We start from the raw sequence: 9220 nt of genomic DNA on the forward strand, positions 1-9220 counted from the left end.
AAAGAGAAAAAAGTGCCTACACACATAGTAGAACAGGTACAATCATAGACCGACACTGTAGTGTGTAGCTGAAATTCTGGGAGGAGAAGTGGTAATCCAGAAATTCTTTCTGTCCTGGCACAGAAATTCTTTTTGACCCCTTGATGTGGTGCAAATTCAGGGTTTCAAAAAGAAGGTGAAAGGCTTATAGAATTTTCTTCTAAGTGGCATCCTTATACTTTTCAGACTTTCAGAGATCTACTGCCTTAAAAAACAGCCCTAAAAAAAGAGAGTACTGAGCATCATTTTTCCCATAGAACCTTAAAATGCCCAATACACATTAGTCTTATGCTTTTTGTTCGTTATATTTTAGTCTCTCATTGAGCCCAGTTCCATAATTTGGGAAAAACGGGGGAAAACCAGTTTCTTAGTTTCACATTCACATTGAATGATATGAACAAGAGCACGAGAACCGGGGCTATGTGCTTTCCTTTCAAACTATACATACTATAAAGACTTTTCAATGTTGCAGAAGTCTTGTGTGTAAAGGCTATCCACTGTAATTTGGTTAAAAGGTGCCCACTCTAGAAAGCTGTTGCTTTCTCTATATTTATGTCTCATCCTTTGAATAGCAACACTCACCCAGGAGCTCAATCACGATTTTTCAGTCTTCCAGGGCTCAGCTTCAGAACTTAATATATCCAGCAATTGCTGCCATACCAAGGGTCCTAGATAAAAACGTCAGCACTGGCCTTCACTTTCCCTTTGCCGCTTACAAACTACAAAAACCACAGACCTCTATGCGTTCAGCTGTACCTACCCACATGCACTTTCAATCCCACAGAGTCCACTTACAAAACTAAGAATGTTCAGCAGCTGATACCACGGAAAATATTTTAGAAAAAGAGATCTGGTGCCAGAATTTATGTTCCCTTTATAGCCTATAAACTGGACAGCCGACACTGAGGTGATTTACCTTGCTTCCCATAAGCAGCATCAAAATTCTTCTGATTCAAAGAGCCAGAACTGAACAGCTACATTAACTGCTCCCACACTAGTAGTGCCAGGGCAGAAAAGCTTTCGGATTTTGCCTCTGCACTGTCAATGCTCATAAAGCCACCACACGATGGTGCTATCGACTTGCAAAACAACTAAATGCACCTCGCCTCTCTCGATTCATTCTGACAGCAGATACCCGTTGAAAACCTCATTGCTTTCGAATAAACTGTGCCACTACACATTTTGCTGACATTCTTTTACCATGAGCAAACTCTTATTTACACTACACTCAAGCGGAAAAAAAACCCCCAAAATTAGTTGTGCAATTGTTCACTTTTGCGGAGATCAGATATAAAATTAAAAATATCAAAAAAGTCTTAGCTTACAGAAGTTTCAGGTGACAAAGGCGGAACTTTCAACTGCACCACCTCCCCTGGTAGCTTCAGTTTCCTCCTCGGATCAATGTACCATCTTAATCCTTCAATCTCACAGAGTAAAGACCCACACTGAAAGACACTGTTTACTACTGAGACAGTACAGGTACCAGGACAAAAAGATCAACAGCCCCACTGTTAACAGTTCAACAGCTCCAGCTGATAGAACTGTGTACTAGGAAAAGCAAATATATTCACTGAGACTGCCCAGTGCACACATGCAAAATTGATTTCTTTGCCAAACACAGAAACTATGAGCCCATCTCAGTGATATGGTATCCCCTTCTCCAAAATAAAAACTATATGGTGATTGATCCAATACAACCCTTCGGTGTACTCTGCTCTTTCCTTCTTAGATAGATCTATGACAACATTCCCAGAATCTCCGAGTTTATATTGAATTGTTTCCACATATGGCTTGGAGAGGGATATGTTCCAGCAGAGGCTGTCTGCTGACCTTTTCCCCAACGACTGGTAACTGGAATTTCAGAAGGGAATCAAGAGGCAGTCACTCTCCTCCTTCTACCTGTAAACGTTGCACACAACCATTGTGCTCTGCAGGTTGATTCTCAACCTTATGTAGCATCATGCTCTTCCGTTCGCCTAGAAATGTCCATCTGCTATTCGCACAGAACAATGTCCTCACAAAAGAAACCCATCACACACTCCTGTCAAAACACACCAGTATAATGCACTTCCTTTCTCAACCATCACATACTGTCACTCATGTAGTGTGAATCTAAACTGAAAAGCCTTCGGCCACATGTCACCCAGATAACTGTGCCAGGACAAGAACTTTCCTTCCATCTTGCAATTTACGTGTGGAAATTTATATTCACATGAAAATCAAGAGGCAGTCTTTCCTTTACTACCTGTAAACTGCCATCACATTCTTATGCTCTGCAAGTTCCTTCTCAGCTATAAACATCATCATGCACTTTTCAACACCACAATGACCTACACCATGCATTTTTCAACACCACAATGATCTTGATCTACCCCTTGAGCAGAAAAACGTGCAGACAAAAAATGTTTCTTGATTTCTCCTTCTTGTCTCATCCTTTCAAGCACACGCCAGACTCTGGGGCTGTGCACACTCCTCATAATCTAGATTGAAGACCTTTTTTTTCTAAACCCTTGCAGGTCTTAGTTTCAAGTCCTTAAATATCCAGAAATTAATCCCATACAAAAGGTCCTGAAAAAAACCCAAATCTGGCTTTCCCATTCACTTCAGAACATATAAAACACACCAAACACAGTGGTTCTATTCCCTTTGTTTTCTACATGCTTGAGAAAATGTTATGCTCCATATAACTGAAAAGCAAAGTTGAAGAGTTTCCAGTTAAACTCCCTCAAAGAAATGTGCAGGACACACAGTTTTTGGTGAGCTTCCCCTTGCTGACTTTTGAAAACTTCCACTTGCACCACAAACATGACACTCCTGTTCTCCTTACAACATACACACATACCACATGATGGTATGCACTTTCAGTCTTGCATAGGCCCAGAATGTGGGGGGTTTTGGAAATACTTGGAGATAGAAGTACTATTGCAGCAACTACTTCTCTCCTAACACCTTTCTCTGAGCCAGTGTTATATACACTTTAGACTTCGTGCGACTGAAAGCAAGCTCTTAGCTGCACCTTCCTTTTGCTGCTTATAAAGTTCATCACATGCAGTTCTATGTGCTCAGCTCCGTGTACCCACATGCACCTTCAATCTCACAGAGTCCACTTGCAAAGCTAGGAATTTTCAGAAGCTGGTTGCACAGAAAACATTCTAGAAGAAAGAGACAGTGATGGAACTCACTTTTCTTTTGCAGACTGTACAATGCAGCCAACAATGAGGTGATTCTTCTCCTTTCCCAACCATTTGCCGAATCACATTCTTTCAGTCTCGAAGAGCCACCATGCACAGGGGGTCCCTTTGCACTAACTGTTCCCACAGTAATGATGCCAGAAAAGTTCTTACCTTTTGCCTGCTCATTGTCAGCCCTCATAAAGCCACCACACGATGGTGCTGTCGACTTGCAAAAGAAGGAAACAACCCTCGCCTCTCTAAATCACCCAAACTGAAGATAACGGTTGAATACCTCACTGCTTTCCAGTATACTGAATCACGACAAAAATATTTCGCTGATTGACACTGCCTCTTTTGTCTAGAACGTTTTCTATGTGACCACTTGCTGAACTTCCTTAGCTTTGTAAGTGGACTCTGGGAGACTGAAAGTGCATGTGGTTACATAGAGCTGAGCACAGAGAGCTGTGTGACATGCTCTTTATAAGTTGCAAAAGGAACATGCAGGTAAGGGCTTACTTTTCTTTGTAATAATATAATGTAATATTATATATTGTAATACTGTAATAATATATATTAATAATATATTAATTATATTAATTATATAATTATATTAACAATATAATATATTATAATATTGTAATAATGTATTTTGAAATACTATAATGTTACATGCAGCAGGAGCAGGAAAGTGGAGAGCTCTAGGGTGTGTGTTGCTTTTCACAGGATACAAGTTAATGTGGAGAGAGCAATATCTTGTGGAGGGGCCAGCTTTTGTGACCAATACTTGTACTTGAAAAAGTATACGTTTGGGACTGCTGCATTATTGAAAGAAAGAAAATGATAGCACATTTAATTAGAAAAGTGAGATCATAGCCTTGGTTCATATGGTGGTGTTGAAATCCTTTGAAGTGAATGTGAAACTCAGCAAATGTTTCTCTTCTTTTGTTTCCAGATTAAAATTAGGGAACTGGGTTCAGCAAGAGAACAAACGTAAAAATGGAAAGAGCGAAAATAAAAAGCATAATACCAATGCATATTTTGCAGTATAATGCTGCAGCTTTTTCTTAAGGCAGCAGATGCTGAAGGTCTCTATGCCATTCTGAAAAAGAGGATTCAACACGCATCTTAAGAGAAGTATCAGCTTCCTTTTGAAATTATTAATTTGCACCACAATCCACTGGCAACAGGAATTCTGCCCAGTATCTTTTGTCATACAAAAAGTCCTAGAACAAAAAAAACAGTGCCTGACCTTCACCCTCCCCTTGCAGCCTATAAACTGGTCCAAACACACAAGTGATTTGCACTTTTCAGAAGTATATATAGCATCAAGTTCTCTTCAAAGTCACGGAGTCTACAGCTAAAATAAAGTTTCCTGTTGTAGTTCTGGTAGATAAATGTGTCAGGACAGAAAGCATTCCTGGACCAACCCCATTAAGTATGAAAATTTTTATTCGCAGTGCAATCATGTTTGTACACCTTCTGGGCCACAGAGTGCAACCAGCTGTATCTCACAGAGAAGTAAATGTCAGGACAGGAAGTGTACCTAAATTACCCCCTTCTCCTAACAGCTTTTACACTGCACACAACACGCTGCGTCTACGTCCCTTCCTTCTCAGATAAATGTACCCTCAGAATTCTGCTCTCTCAGGCCTCTTTCAAATTTTCAGCAGCTGCTCTCATTAAAAAGACTTCTGAATCTCTGAGTCTAAAGCTAAAACGAATTTTTTCTACATAGGGCTCAGAGAGGAATATCTACCAGCTGAGTTAGATTTCCCTGAGTTTTCCACTTACGATTAAAAACTTGAATTTGGAAGACAATTGAGCAGCAGTCACACTCCTCTTGCAGCGCTTAAAGTATGCACACAACCATGGTGTTCCGCAGTTTCATTATCAGCCTTACGTAGCATCATGCACATTCATTCTCCTAGAGTTAGAAATGTCTCACACAGAACAATATGTCAGCACTGAAGAGGTGTACCACACTCCTGTCTAAACAGGCTGGTGACATGCACTTTCCTTGTCAACTCTATGTACCATCAGAGTCTGTCACTATTGTAGTCTAAATCTAAAATGAAAAGTCTTTGGCTAGTTCTTACTCAGATAAATATGCCTGGATAAGAAGCTTGCTCCGACTTTGCCACTTAAGCAGGTAAATTTTTATTTGCTCCACAATCAAGTGGAAGTCCTCTTTTGTCTTGCAGGTTCTGCAATGCATGGTGGTGCTCTGCCATTTCTTGCTCAACCACTTACTCTCTCAATTTTATAGAGAACAACGTGTCTGTGTACCTGTAGCAGGTTCAGTTCCTAAACCGGGCAGAAACACCAATTTAGTGTAGTGGTTTTGTTCAAAATATCCATCCATTGCTTAACTTATTTTCTTTCTGTGAGATAAGAATTAGGAGAAAGCAAAGCAAGCACAAAACTTGAACAGTTGCAGTACAAAGAAAGAGTTTTATTACTAATAGAATTAAAAGTAAAGAGAAATAACAAGAAATTAAAGCAAACCCCTTCCCCCTTTCCAGCACTTTCCTCCTTTTACCCAACTCACACAAAGGATAACAGAACATGGGATTTTAGTCAATGTTGCAGTTCTTGATAAGTCTCTTTCATATGCTTAAGAGAAAAAAGGGTTTTCTTCAGCTGCACATGGTTCCCAAACTGCCACCAACAACAGACCTGCCTGGAAAGAAACAATCTGCTGTGGTGTAAAACATCTCTTCCATGAAAATCTCACAGTTCCTTCACACTGCCAAACATGGGCCATCACACAGGGTTATTAATCTTCTTAAGGATGAGTTATTTTGGCCTGAACACAAAGGTTTTCTTCACCACAAGTCTCTAAAAAGCCTTTCAATGCTTCTATATAGCATGGCATAGGCACTCTTCACAATTTCCACAGGCCACAAGTGAACTTTTCATCCCTCCATGTACTTCAAATGGATTAAAGAGACAGTTTGTGATATTACAGTTTCTTACCACGGCATGCAAGAAGGTTTTTAAGCTACGCGTGAGAAACACGACACCGCCCTCTTTCTCCCGTCGCCATGCTCAGCTTCGTCTCACGTGACTCACTTTCTCTTCCTCTCTGACTCTGAAGCCGCCATGTTGAAGAGTGTTCTTGTTCAGGCTTTACGGTGGGGAAAGCCTCGCTCCTTTTGTGCTGCTGGCTGCACAGTGCCTTCTTCAGCGCCAAGTGCGCTGGCTGCAGACAGGAGGCTACGCCGGCTCCTGATGGCTCCGCTGGCTCTGCGTGTGGAGAGGAGAGGATAAGGACCCACCGGTGACCGGAAACCACACCAGACAAATTTAGCTGTGTAGCAGTCCATGGCTGGCTTTAGCTGCTTGCAGCTCTGGTACAGTTCCCCCCCCAGCAACCCAGCGTCCGTGCCGCAGCGTTGGGAAAGGGGGCGGGGCCCAGAGGCTCGGAGGCCCCCCCCCACCTTCCAGCAGGTGAGCTCAAACAAAAGACAATTCCCGCCTTTCCATGCGGTTTAAATACATAAACTGTGAGAAGCGTCATTAGTCTAAAAGACTGCCCATCAACTCAGGTTCAACCCACTACAGTACCTCTATATAAAAAGATGTGCCAGAATGGAAGTTGCTGGGTATCTCTTACTCACAGCAGCATTTCAACAAGATAAAACTCACACGGGGGGGCTATGCACCCTCCTTCTCAGCTACATGTACTCTCTTGCTGAGCCGAACTTTAAGGCATTCAGGAGCTTCTCCCATAAAAGTGGTCTGTCATGCACATTCTCTTTGTAGCCGGTAAAACACACCAAATACAATGTAGTAAATGCACTTCTCTGCAATCATATCACATTCAAGTGCTCAGAGTCTGAAAATAAACGGAATAGTTCCCATCAGGAGTGCATAAGAAAACAAGCCAGCACAGGAAGCATTCGCTGAGTTTCCCCGGAACAATCTCTAACTTGCACTCAGGCTACTTTCAAGTGGCATTCATCATCTTCTTGCAGTCTCTAAACTGCACACACCCGATGGTGTTCTGCACGTTCATGATCAACTAGCTGAACATCGTCATGCACTGTCAGGCTCAAAAAGTGCCCATTTTGCACAGGGAAAAAGTATGTCAATAGAGAAAAACTGCACTACTGTTGCGTGACAGTCGGCGATGGAAGAGACAGGGGAGATTGCTTGGATGCGAGAAGCCAATTTTATTGATACAGAGCTGAGTATTTATACCTTTTCAGCAGTAACTAAAAATAGATTCTTATATCATCAGCAATCACTATAACAACCCTATCTGTGTTTTTTAATAACATTGCAAAACTACGACCTAACTGACACAGGTACATACCAAGCATGCCATTCCCTTATACTAGCTATTTCCTGGTAGGCCGTACTGCCTGCCATGGTTTGCGGCCTAGCAGCGTTAGCGCGTCCACTTCTGACATGAGTTTAGCAGTGCTCTCACTTCTGCTTTCTAGCTGTATCTCCACACTTCTCAGCTCCATGTAAAAGCACATGCTCTCAGTGTCGCAGAGTCCTTAGCAAAACCAAACAGCAGTTCCACTTCACACAGCTAAATGGGCCAGGACAGAAAGCTTTCACTGACCTTGCCTTGACTTTTCCTTGCAGCCTTTCCTCTTCAGAGCACACACTGAAGCTATGCACTTTCCTTCTCAGCTGTATTGTCATGTTGCCAGAGTCCCATACGTCCATCTCCTTCTCTCCCAGACAAACTGCTTCTGTCAAAACACGCCGATGCTACGCACTTTCCTTCTCAGCTATTGGCACCGTCACATTCTGTGTCCTGCTTGCAGTCTGAATCTAAACCCGGAAGTTTCTGGCTACATCTCACATTCACAGATGTGTGAGGAGGAAGAAGTTGCTCAGACCTTGCCTCTTATGCTCGAAAATGTCCATTCACTCCACAATGAAGTGACAGCTTTCTTTGCTTTACATCCTGCAAACTTCACACTCACACAAACACACATGCGCACACACACACTGAAGCTATGCGCTTCCTTTCTTTCTCAGCTGAACTCACCCATCCCCCACCTTGACTTTCTCTACCCCTTTGCTCTTGGCCTTGCCACACATGGAGAATGGATGTCTTTCCTCTTAAGACACCCATTGTGTTGCGTACCCCTCCCTTACCTTGCCTTGCCTTTCCTGCCCAACATTGCATTTCCTTGTCATTCCTGACCATTCCTTTCCTTTGCCTTCCTGACCTATCCATGTGCTTCCCTTGCCCTTCCTACCAGTCCAGTTCCTTTCATTGACTTTCATTGCTCAGCCACCCTGCACCTGACTTCCCATTTGTCCAGGCCCAACCTTTCATTTCCTTCTCCTTCTAGGACTCTCATTGCCTTGCCTGCCTCTCCTTTGTCTTGCCTTCCAAAGCCACTGCTTGCCTTGCCCTGCCCTTGAAGGCATTCCTTGCCTTGCATTACATTGCTCGCCTCTCCTCCACCTGCAATTCAAGACCTCTCTTTTTGTGGAATTTCTTCAGCTTCCCTGCCTGCTCCTCCTAGGACTCTCAAGGCCTTCACATACCTCCAGTGTTTCAGAAGCATGTGAGGGGAAGCCCAGAGGAGGTCACGAGCAAGCACACCTGTCTGTCCTGGTAGCTTTTTTCTGGCACCTATCCTTGCATGTCTTGAATTTTGGACAGCCATCCATCCTTTGCCCTTGGGCTCCAGGACTAGAATGACAGTTCTTTTGCATATGAAGGAAAGCAGGGAGCCCAAGTCTTTTAGGTACAGATTAGAGACGGTCCATGCGAAATCAAGGCCACACAGAGCAGTCAGTCCTGGCTGCTTTTGTGTACCAACAGTCCTTGAATGTACCTGTCACTTGCCTTGCCTTGGCAGCCCACCTGTTTCCTTGCCTTGCCCTGCCAACCCTCCCTGGCCATGCCCCACCCTTGACCTGCCTACTGCTTTTCTCCAGGGCCTTGCCTTGCCAGGCTTTCATCTCATTGGCATTTCCTTGCCTTTCCTGCCCCTTCCTTTACTTTGTCTTGCTTCCCCACACCTTGCATT

The sequence above is a fragment of the Corvus hawaiiensis genome, chromosome 23 (genome assembly GCF_020740725.1).
Source record: "Corvus hawaiiensis isolate bCorHaw1 chromosome 23, bCorHaw1.pri.cur, whole genome shotgun sequence".
Lineage (NCBI taxonomy): Eukaryota > Metazoa > Chordata > Aves > Passeriformes > Corvidae > Corvus > Corvus hawaiiensis.